At 36.2% G+C, this 12,606-nt stretch overlaps 1 pseudogene; it reads right to left on the bottom strand.

Annotated features, from left to right (window-relative positions):
- Positions 1,455–2,044, bottom strand: Gm9264 (predicted gene 9264; annotated as a pseudogene).

Raw genomic sequence — 12,606 nt, 5'->3', positions numbered from 1 at the left:
TCTATAGGATCTTGCCTCAGTGTCACAGCTCCCGAGTCGGACATGAGGCCCTGATTGATCTGTCCTAGGGCTTCTGCTCAATAAACTATCTGTATCAGACAGAAAAAAAAAGAGTAAGGTACTTAATCCCTGTATCATCAGCTTCCTCCTCTTCAATGCAAAGCATCCAGCACATGAAGTTGTAGATGAGATGCTATCTTGTAACACACTCTTCATGCTGTGGGGGTAGAATTATTAATGCTAGACCAGAGAACATTAACCTATTTCAGAAATATCAAAGGGCCCATGATTAAGTAAGAATGGGTCAGAATACCAGATACAAGGAAACCTACCTTGAGAGGGCAAATGGGATCCTAGACAGAAATGGAGGCTGTCTTCACAGAACCCAACAGCCTTACTTAACAATTTTAGAATTTTTTTTTCTTGAGGTGACAGGGGCTTAAAATTGATGTGGAAAGAACATAGTAAAAATTTTCCTCATTCGGAGTAATAGAGGTGGAACCCCTTCTGGATCATTAAAAAGTTTGAATTATATGATGCTTTTTATAGAAAGCAGTTTTGTTGTTTTCAAGTACATACAGTAATTGGCAAAACATTCAAGAAAGTATTGCCAAGTAGACTTCCTGCTGGCATGCTTAAGTGAAAAGCTGAGACTCATTTAAAATTAGCATATTATTATGTGTGTATGGAAATGGCCCAAATCAAGTTCTTGGAAATAGTTTCTTTTCTTAGGTAGGTTAGATATTCTTCCTAATCTATTACATGAAGAAACATGTTCACCATGCTTTTTCACTGGGGTTCTCTATTTAATTTTACATGAGCTACTTTACAAGTCAAGAAATATGTCTTTCAAATACCAGAAAAATGTGATGAAATTTCCACCCACACTGAGGCCACTCCTTCCACATATTTCAAAACAACACGGAGCAGTTAATTATCTTCAGTGAAGAAGTAATGTGCTCTGTATCTTGAGCTGTTCATCATAAATTTACAAGCATATAGGGTACTATGTTAAGAAGTAGCTGAGTCTATAGTGAATGTGACTTGAATCTTTAGAGTTGGTTATCCTTGATAGTCCTCTTTCTATTTCTAATAGTTTAGTATGAATGTCATTTTTAAATTAATTTAAAAAATGTTTCATCTTACAGACCTGTTTATATCCTGGGTTATGTGTCTTTAGTTCCTAAAACTGTTTATATAAGCAGATACCTCCATTGTTTTATACCTTTATTTATTTTGTTAGCAAAGGGTTGTTGAGTCTTCATTTACAATGATACTAGCATGGTACTAGGCACTGAAAATATGAGGATGGAATGATATTTGGTTTTAGAGACTTCTTCTTATGAGACTTGGGATGCATCATAATAAGCCATCTTAACTTTCTAATATCCACACAAAGTTGAGTTTTACAGTAGAAATAGGACTAAAGAGGCTGGTCAATAACTTTTTTCTTTTTTACTTTTATCTGCATTTATTTTATGCTGAATTCATTTGTGTGCCATGAGTTTTTGTTTCTTCAGTTTCTTCTGGGATATGGTTTTCTTCTGTGCAACCTCCTCTTCTGGCTTTGGAACGATCTGTTCCTTCTCAGTGAGGATCGTCTCACTGTGGCAGGGGGAGCTCACGTATGGGTTAATCTGGCCATGAGCTCTGTGGGTTCGTCGGCGCATCTTAGGTTCTGTGTTCACCTGGATGTGTTTAATGACTAGAGAATCTACGTCTAAACCCTTAAGTTCAAATTACTCTTTGCATTTTTAAGCATGTGCAGCAAAAATTCAGCACTCTTTTTTGCCTGGGCGCACCTACTGACTCCACCATTATACCGCCAGAATGGCACACATTGCTTCTTTAAAGTGACATCCTTCAGATACTTGGTGGCTTTGAGGATATGCATACCCTTGATGGCCTGGGCAGTTTCCCGGGTGTTCTTAAAGTGAGCACGGAGGTTTGAACCTCTTGATTTGCATGATTTTGTGGGATTTTCTGGGTCAAGGGAGTAGTGAACCATCTTCACAGGTCACCTCCGGCCGCTTACAGGAAGAGGGTCAATAACTTTTAAACGTGGTCATCACAGACTCATTCTATATCCCACCAACATAATTCAAAGTTTCCCAGAAATCATGAGAACCTGAAATCGCCTTATCATATCTAACTACTATAGCTATAGTAGTAGGCCCGTTTTTTGGAATTTGAGAATAAAAATCATTAACCATTTATGTAGGTTGTTCATGTAATTTATTCAGCATTTATTAACTACTCACAGTTATAAACTATAGTTGTCATCTCACTTTAATACTCCAATTCTAACTTTCATCTTGTTCTAGATTATCACCATTTACATTCTACTCTTTTTCCTTTTATGTGGCTACATTTTATATAATGTCTATCTGCCGAAGTGAGTACTTTTCTGATCTAGCTCTTAATGGCAAACCCTTTAATCATGGCTATGTGCTGCTACAGCTCCTTCACAGTGAAACGGTATCTCAAGAGCATATACATAGAATTATACTGCCTTTGGCAAATAGTTCTTGTAGGAGATCATACCAATGAAAACTGAAACTGGTTGAAGCTGGATTAATAAAGATAAAATAATAGAACTGCTAAATCTTGATAGCTTCAACTGAATTTATTTTATTTTATTTTATTTTATTTTATTTTATTTTATTTTATTTTGGCCTGTGCGTGTGAATCCCTACATGTTTCCCCCTTTTATATATGTAATAGTCCTATTGTCTTAGGGTACATTTTACAATTATATTGATTCCTTTTAAGTCATTACTCTCAGTAAAGGCATGCTGGGCATTTGGGTTTCATTATACAGTAGGCTTGGGGAAGGAAATAATGTTACAAAGTTGTTGGCTATTTGACTTTAAATGTTTGTTATGTAAGAACTCTTTTAATTTTACCATGAGAAGGATCCTATAGTAGCCTCTGAATATTTGACTGTTTTGTGACAGTGTATCTTTAATGCCTCATTCAAAAAACTTGATGAAGTATAATATTCTTCTCAGGAAGTCACATATTATCTCCCATTACAGTCTGAAAAAATATTTTAAAAAATGAAATCTGTAATTTAGCCTCAGACAGAAATCTTTGCATTTTGTGAAAGTGTAAGAGGGTAGATAAAGTATATACATTAAATGCATTTAATGAAGCATCCCTTTTTAATACACACACAGACACAGCACATATGCATACACCCTTGAATCTGGATGGAATCACCATGACAGGGTTTTCTGTCAAAAGGTACAAGATTAAAGCACATGTAGTTTTAATGCACTGAGAGCAAACATAGTTTTGCAGTCTTGTAAACAACTGAATTTTATGCATTACGCAAATGTGCTAATTGGTTTTTACATTGTAGACTGCTCTTTTTTGTTCAACAGTATCTTTAGGAGTCCTTTCATCCACGTGCTCAAAATATTCTGGCGTTTAACAAGAAAGAAATCAAATAATATGTAAATACCTTTACCAATATTTAGAATATAACCTTGAAATGAGTGAATAGATATTCTAACACTTCAGATTTTGCATTTTGGAAAGTGTTATGATAGTGCTTGCAACCAGCTTTCAAACATATGTAACAGGAATACTCTGGAGGTTAATTACATTTAAAAATCTGCAAATTGCTGCGACTTTCCCGAGGTTGGAGGCCATATAAATATAGCTGTCATTCTTTTCCTGGGACTGGACCAATTTTTTTTTTAAAGCAAAAGGTTTTCATCTTGTTTCCCTGAAGCCTGACCTATGTTAGCAGTCATGATGCTTTATAGCATTGATGCAGCTGCCTACTGAACCATTTAGAGCACCTTTCGATCTGGGAACTCTGATTACATTTTATGATCACACTCCTAAGGTCAAGGAATTTGATTTGCATCCATCAGGCAAGTAGAAGGAGGAAAGTCTCTCACAGACATTATCTCCAGTTTGTCAGTGTCATCCTATATACATATAAATATCCATCCATATACATATATATTTGTGTCATCCATATACACACATCCATATATATATATATATATATACATATATATGTATACATTCAGTTGGTGCTTTTATGCTACATTTTCAAGATTTAAAAGTATAAAGTCAGGGTCTTTGTAGAATCTAGAACAATGTACAATTCTAATTTATTAACTCATCTTTCATCCAGGAGACCCTTTGCTATTTTAAAGGTTCCAGAAAGCAGAAGTACTTGTTTAATAAAAACAAGTAGCCACACATGAGGCAATGATTTTGTAAAGGGCACAGAGCTGGTGGAGCCAACATAATTTAGACTACAGATGCTGTACAAACCTCCTCCTGGGATTTGAAGAACCATCCCGGAGCTGCCATTTCTGAAGCTGTCTACTAAGCTCCGTGTGTGAAAATCTAAAATAAATTCAGTCCTGGACACGTTTAATCCTAATGCTCTCTCCTCACTTTATTAGACGCAAATATAGAAATAGAAGTTATTTAAAGACTACCAAATTAAAGACTACCAAATTTAGTTTTGAGAGCTTTGAAAAATCACAGGATACCAATCCCAACTTGGTACCTTATAAAGGCACTTAAAAACCACACAATTGAGGCAGCTATTCTACACACTGAAGAGAAGGGCGGTGGGTGGGGGAAGAAATTTAATTTCAGAGAGATGGCTATTCCTGGAGTTTCATTTGACTTGATGCAACTAAATGTCAAATTGTGGAAAAAGTAAAGAATATCAGAAAACCTGAATTTGATCAAAAGGTTTATGTAGGCTGTTTACAAGGTCACCTTTAGTTTCACTACTAACAGTTCCTATTTTGTCAGAATGTCATTACCACCTCATGTGATAGCTATAACATTTTTGAAAAACAATTTTCTTGGGAGAACTTATGCCACAGACCTCTGTATTTAATAAAGATGTCTCAGTAAACTTCTAGGCATTTCCCAGCCTTCATTTTTGCTGGCTTATTCTACAGTTAATTGGTAATCAATCTCTGTCAAGATAAGCAATTTGATCTGCCTTAATGGAGTAACGAGTTCAGTTGGGAAGTGATAAAAACTCATTTCGTTTTAATATGACCTACTCTGCAGGTACCGCATGAGTTAGGACAGACATTGCTTGCTTCTAAGTCATAGAGAAAGAAATACCCAGATTTATCAAGAGTGGATGTGAACCACATCTGTATAGAAAAGTATATCTTAATAGGCTGCTTCATTTTTAATTATGCATCCTTGATCAATCACTATCTTGTATATGTTATAATAATGCACTAATCATTTGAGTTTTTTTAATTAGATATTTTCTTTATTTACATTTCAAATGCTATCCCCTTTCCTAATTTTCCTTCAGAAAATCCCCTATTCTCTGCCCCTTCCCTTGCTCACCAATCTACCCACTCCCACTTCCTGGCCCTGGAATTTCCCTATACTGGAGCATAGAACCTTCACAGGACCAAGAGCCTCTCCTCCCATTGATGACTGACTAGGTCATCCTCTGCTACATATGCAGCTGGAGCCATGAGTCCCACCATGTGTTTTCTTTGATTGGTGGTTTAGTCTCGGGGAGCTCTGTAGGTACTGGTTAGTTCATATTGTTGTTCCTTCTATGGGGCTGCAAACCCCTTCAGCTCCTTGGGTACTTTCTCTAGTTTCTTTATTGGGGACACTGTGCTCCGTTCAATGGATGGCTGTGAGCATCCACTCCTGTATTTGTCAGGCGCTGGCAGAGCTTCTCAGGAGACAGCTTTATCAGGTTCCTGTCAGCAAGCTCTTGTTGGCAGGATAGTGTCTGGGTTTGGTGGTTATTTATGGGATGGATTCCCCAGGTGGGGCAGTCTCTGGATGGTCATTCCTTCAGTCTCTACTCTGAACTTTTTCTTGGTAACTTCCTTCCATGGATATTTTTCCCCCTTGTGAGAAGGATTGAGATATCCAATTTGGTCTTCCTTCTTGAGTTTCATGTGTTTTGCAAATTGTATCTTGGGTATTCTGAGCTTCTGGGCTAATATCCACTTATTAGTGAGTGTGTGTTCTTTTGTGACTGGGTTATCTCACTTAGGATGATATCTTCCAGATACATCTATTTGTCTAAGAATTTCATAAATTCATTGATTTTAATAGCTGCGTAGTTCTCCGATGTGTAAATGTATCACATTATCTGTACCCATTCCTTTGTTGAGAGACATCTGGGTTCTTTCCAGCTTCTGACTATTATAAATAAGGCTGCTATGAACACAGTGAAGCATGTGTCCTTATTACGAATTGGAGCATCTTCTGGATAGGTGCCCAGGAGTGGTATTGCTGGGTCTTCCGGCAGTACTATGTCCAATTTTCTGAGGTACTGCCAACCTGATTTCCAGAGTTGTTGTACCAGTTGGCAATCCCACCAGCAATGGAGGAGTGTTCCTCTTTCTCCACATCCTCACCAGCATCTGCTGTCACCTGAGTTTTTGATCCTAGCCATTCTGAATGGTGTGAAGTGGAATCTCAGGATTGCTTTGATTTGCTTTTCCCTGATGACTAAGGATGTTGAACATTTCTTTTAGATGCTTCTCAGACATTTGGTATTCCTCAGTTAAGAATTGTTTGCTAAGCTCTGTACCCCATTTTTTAGTAGGATTATTTGGTTCTCTGGAGTCTAACTTCTTGAGTTCTTTGTATATATTGGATATTGACCCTCTATGGGATTTAAGATTGGTAAAGATCTTTTCCCAATCTGTTGGTTGCCTCTTTGTCTTATTGACAGTGTCCTTTGCCTTTCAGAAGCTTTGCAATTTTATGAGTTCCCATTTGTTGATTCTTGATCTTACAGCACAAGCCATTGCTTTATGTTCAGGATTTTTTCCCCTGTGCCAATATCTTCAAGGATTTCTCCACTTTTTCCTCTATAAGTTTCAGAGTCTCTGGTTTTATGTGGAGTTCTTTGATCCACTTAGACTTGAGCTTTGTACAAGGAGATAAGAATGGATCAATTTGCATTCTTCTACGTGCCAACCCCCAGTTGAGCCAGCACCATTTGTTGAAAATACCACCATTTGTTGAAAGGTGTGTGGGTTCATTTCTGGGTCTTCAATTCTATTCCAGTGATCTACCTGTCTGTCATTGTACCAGTACCATGCAGTTTTTGTTGTTGTTGTTTGTTTGTTTTTTGTTTGTCTTGTTTTTTTTTTTCACAATTGCTCTGTAGTACAGCATGAGATCAGGGATATTGATTCCATTAGAGGTTCTTTTATTGTTGAGAATAATTTTTGCTATCCTAGGATTTTTGTTATTCCAGATGAATTTGCAAATTTCTAACTCTGTGAAGAATTGAGTTGGAATTTTGATGGAAATTACATTGAATCTGTAGATTGCTTTTGGCAAGATAGACATTTGTACTATATTGATCCTGTCAATCCATGAGCATGTGAGATCTTTTCATCTTCTGAGATCTTCTTTGATTTCTTTCTTCAGAGACTTGAAGTTCTTTTCAATCAGTATCTTGTACTATGTTATTATAGTGTACTAACTGTTTGGTGTTTTAACAAATAATGAGAATAGTTGTTTGTTTGCAAAACTAATAGTGAAATCAAAGTCTCCATAAAAAATAAATGTGGTAACTTTAGGGGTTGGTGATCACTTTAGAAGTTGATTGTACATGTGACCAAAATGCTGTAGTACTGTGTGTAATGCTAAAAAGTAACTCAGAAACCACACTATGTCATAGATCATCTGAGTGATTTCAGTGTAAGAGAAAACATTCTTTATTCAACAGAAACATAAATTGTTGAGGAAAATAAGAATTTAGAGATAGCTCACATGATGCTGAATAGAGATAATAAGAAATGTAAATAAAACTCATAGAAACCAGGAATGGTAGCAAACAATTATGAATATATAAGTTGGTATAAGATGTGAATCCAGTTCTAGAGAAATATTGGGATGTATTGTTAGTTCAAATACCTGAGTATCTATCTGATGGGTGTGGTGGTGCTGCACCTAAAAAGGGAAGATGGAGGAAAAAACGTTAGTAGATGAAAGTCCTATACAGCTACATAGTTAAGTTCAAGAAGAAAAAGAAGCATGCTTAGATCCAATTAGACAAATTAACATGAATACTTGACTCTATGTAATGATTTTCATTGTGTGTATGTGTTTAATATTGAAATAATTCTTTATTATGCTATGCCAAAAATATGGATAATATATAAAATTATATTATGTTGCCAACTACTGATATATATATTTACTGTAAAATACAATATTGAGTCTCTTGTATTTATAGTTAGACTTATCTATTTAAAATATATGATATTTGTTGATGCTGACTATCAGGAAGAGTCAATGAGAAAGGGAACATTTTATTTATTATCTGTAGTTGGTATATATATGGTTTTTTTTTTTTTGCTGTATGCACATTAGCACTTGAGATTAATAACTGAAAATAACCCCAAGTGTTTTCACATGTATGGCCAAACTATGTTGGAATAAACCAATACAATTAAATCCCATTCTTTCAAAACAACCAAAATTCTGCAGAAGCTTTTGAGTTTTAGATGAAATGTACTGAAATAATAGTTAGAGTCCTGTGATTTTTTTTTTAAATATTCTACATTGACTTACAAAAACAATACTATAGTTCTCAAAAATGCTAGAGTTTCCCCTGTTCCTCTATGAATTTACGTCTGTGTTTCAGGCGCTTGTATATCATAAAAACAAAACCTATTTGAGTAACTCTTGCAGTGGCGGTTCTCTAAGGTGTACCATAGTCTCATGAAATCTGAGTGAGCTCATATCTTTCTGTGTGCGAGGCCTTGTGGTAAGTATTTTTCATTCATGATTTAATTCTATGCTCAAACCACTACAGGGATGTGGGTATTACTAGTCCAATTAAAATAGAAGAGAGTTTCTCCATGTTTTATCCAGTTAAAGGTAGTCCTTACCCCCTCAACAAGAACCTTCTCTTTGCAACAGTTGGAAACCATTAGAGAAAATGATAGTCAATCAAAATGCAGAGCTGGGAAACTCAGTCCTGATGGATACATCTACAGTGCATCAGGAATCACTGAGGAAGTGATGATCAAAAATGTCTAAGAAGAATAGGAAACTTTCTGTGAGATTGCATCTCTTAGGAATGTCAGAAGCTACATTCATTAAAACTCGCCATTATGACTGCCTGAAGATGAGAAGAATAAGGCTAACACAAATAGCCTGGGAGCACCGAGAAAGGCGCACATGAAGCCTTCATCTGCACAGACAGCTGGAGTCATGAGGTGATACTGAGCCCAGTAAACATAGCCCTGAAAACGCATGCATACAAGTCACATGATAACATTATATAGACGAGCAGTGTGTATCATGATTTAGGAGTAGGTAAACACATCACTGTATTATGTATTTAGGTTATACAATCCATCCATCCATACAAATGTGCATGTAACAATAATAAAGCAAAAAGGGCCCATGACTATAGAAGAGAATAAGAAATAAGGAGGCTTGCATGAGATGGTTTGGAGGGAACTGGGGAATGATGTAATTAAAATTAGTCTCAAGAGTTTAAAAAAAAAGATAAGTATGGCTTAGTGTTCTTAAAAATTGAAGACAGACCTAAGAATATTATTATTTTTTTACTCAAAAGAACAACATACAGCTAATGTTAAAATCTGTATTTTTCTCACTCAGAAACCACATTCTCCTGTTATACAAGCCAAAACAATTTGTCTAACAAGAATGCATATACCAAAACTTATATAAATAAGTATATTTATTCAAAATTTAGGTGTCACCTTAAACACCAATTCAAGTTCATTTTAATTTCATTTCTTCTCAGTAGAACTCTAGGAAATATATTTTAAACATTAGAATAGGTGTAATATTTTAAAAAATTATTTTCACGTTACTAAGCCCAAGTAGGACTTATAATATTTGTTTCATTCATTGTCATTACTCATTCTGCATTAACTATACCTTTAGTTCTGCCTTCTACCATTAAACGAGTTCTGCACTGTAGGACAAGTATATATATACTCTTTCTGCCATCCTTCCCATCCAATGCAATCTTCAGTACATCTAGTTAATTGACTGGCAAATACAATATGAGAAAGCAGCGTGATTTACAAAGCTGGACTCCACTTAGACTGAGACAAGTGTGTCCCCTGAGCTTAGACAAGAAACACTAAGTCCTAAGTCATGGGCTTGCTGTGGGTGGAAAAGGAAGTCAGGGCTTTGGATTGGTGATTGGACCAAGTGTCAAGTTGTGGTTTCTGCACTCCTCTTCTCTGCATGTGAGGATCTTCCCACAAGTCAACTAGCTATTTGGTCGTGTGTATTTACTTTCAACCATATTCAGGTTAAAAAAAAAAAAGAAAGAAAGGAAATTAAAGCAAATTAAAGCCAAATGTACCTTCCCAGGTATATTACCTCCAGGAGACAAATGACTTCCTCTTACTCCCAACTTTTGTTCAATGGGTCATGTTGATAAATTATAGTATAAAGTAATAAAAAGAACTTTATCTGGGCACTTCTATGGGTAATATTTCTTTAAGAAATCATCCACTTGATTCTCTTGAAAGAGGCAAGGCAACATTTCTCCTCCAGACAGGTGAGCAAGTTAATGAGGACAGAGGCATCAGCTGAAGAGAAGCCGGACAATGTGACACCTGCCGGTTTCATCCTGGAATTTCAAGTTTGCACTTGCCCCCAGGGAAATTAGAAGGAAGGGCAATAAAGCACCACTTGCTGACAAGGCAGACTGCTTGGTGAAGGCATTCCCACTTATTGACAAATACGTGGCACAGTGTCTAATTTATCAGATTGAATGCTAGTTCATTTTCCATCCTCGGGTCAGGTTGACTATTTGTCTAGATCTGAAGATGCACACCCTGAAAGAAGTGAGGAAATGGCCTCAGAAAAGAGCAGAGTTAATAGGATTATAGCGTGCATATCACCGTATATAACATACATAATCCCATGAGCTGCATAGAGTTTTATTATTCACTTCATTATGCTCATTTCCATTAGTTATCCCAGTTTTTAAAATTGAATTCAGGCCCAAGTATTACAAATGTCACCTGCAGGAACCAAAGACAATGAAGAGAACTTGGGAGATGGAAGGATTTTATGTTTCTAAGCTTGATTTTCTTCTGATTTGAAGGACAACTTCTCACCTTATGTTTAGCTCAAGAAAAATGCTGAAATGAGATTGCTCAGGTATTTTTTTTCTCTTATATGGTCTGAGAGTAAAAGATACTCAACAAAAGGCAAAGAAAGCAAATAGTCCACTATAAGCTGCTACTAAGGTGTAGTTCTTTTACCTTTATTTTTAAGTATTAGGGTATATAAAAGTAATACCTGAGCTTAAAAAGAAAACATTGCTAGCTTTGTGTTTTTCGAAGCAGTCTGTCTTCTGTTTTTGTTTCTTTTTCTTTTTTTCCCTTATTGGATATTTTCTTTATTTCATTTCAAATGTTATCCCCTTTCCTGGTTTCTCCTCCGAAAAACACTTTCCCCCCTATGCCCTCCCCCTGCTCACCAACCCACCCACTTCTGGGCTTTTGAAAAGGCTGTTTCTCATGCCATGTAGGCTTACCCAGACCATTTACCAGCCTACTATACTCTCTAGCTTTTTTTAGTAATAGTTCTTGGAGTTTCTAGGTCTTGATGTAGTTTATCTGGAGATATTCTCTCCTTTGCAATTGTAGAAAACATTTTGGTTTTTGGTACTTTCAGTTGTTAAGTAAGACATCCTGGCATTTTCTAACTCTTTGGAGACCTACAGACTTTCTTGGAATTTTGTTTATCATAGGAATTCTGAGGTGAATAGGGAATCCTTTGCTGAAAAGCTTAAAACCCAAAATAGAAGTCAGACACAAAATATGGACTAAATGAGAGAAATGGAGAGAACAAAATATATTAATCACATGGTGATGTTAGAAAACAGGGGGAAATGTAATGTTTCAGCCACATTTTAACTAATTAAAAATCTTCTGTTTATGCTCATACCTGAATGCTTAAGCTGTAGTTCCAATTAATTAATTAGTTAATTAATTAATGATTTTCAACCTTCGTAATGTTGTGGCACTTTAATACAGTTCCTCATGTTGTGGTGATCCTGCCCATAATATTTTTTACATTGCTAATTTTAACAGTAAGTTTTCTATTGATATGGATCCTAAGGAAAATATTTGATATGCAGGATCTCTGAAACACAACCCCTGTGAAAGGTCCATTCAGCCCCCTGAACATGTCTTGACCTACAGGTTGAGAACTCTTGAGCTAAATTGTTGAGCGCAAAGATACACATATACAACAAAAGACTGCAACAGAGGATTTGTAAAGAATCTGGCCTGGATCAAAATGGGAATATGCACCGCATAGAAAGTAGTGTAAAAAGGAAGAGTACACACCAAGACTGTCCTCTGCCATACTAGGGAGTTTTTATTTACCCAGTGCTACACAGGGAACCATTAAAAGGTTTTAATCAGGAGCAAACATGATTAGATTTGCATTTTAGAAAAATCAATCTGGCAGTAAAAGCCAGATGGATTGTGCACGACTGGTGGGGGGAAAAAGCATTTTGGAGCTTATTATTATAAATCAGGCAGCGGGCTGGATAAGCACTACGGATGCAGAAGTAACAATTGGAAAGGAGAGATCAGATAC

Source organism: Mus musculus, chromosome 14 (assembly GCF_000001635.26).
Source record: "Mus musculus strain C57BL/6J chromosome 14, GRCm38.p6 C57BL/6J".
NCBI classification, from domain to species: domain Eukaryota; kingdom Metazoa; phylum Chordata; class Mammalia; order Rodentia; family Muridae; genus Mus; species Mus musculus.
Note: the sequence above shows the minus strand (reverse complement) of the source record. Positions and strands in the feature narration are given on the sequence as shown.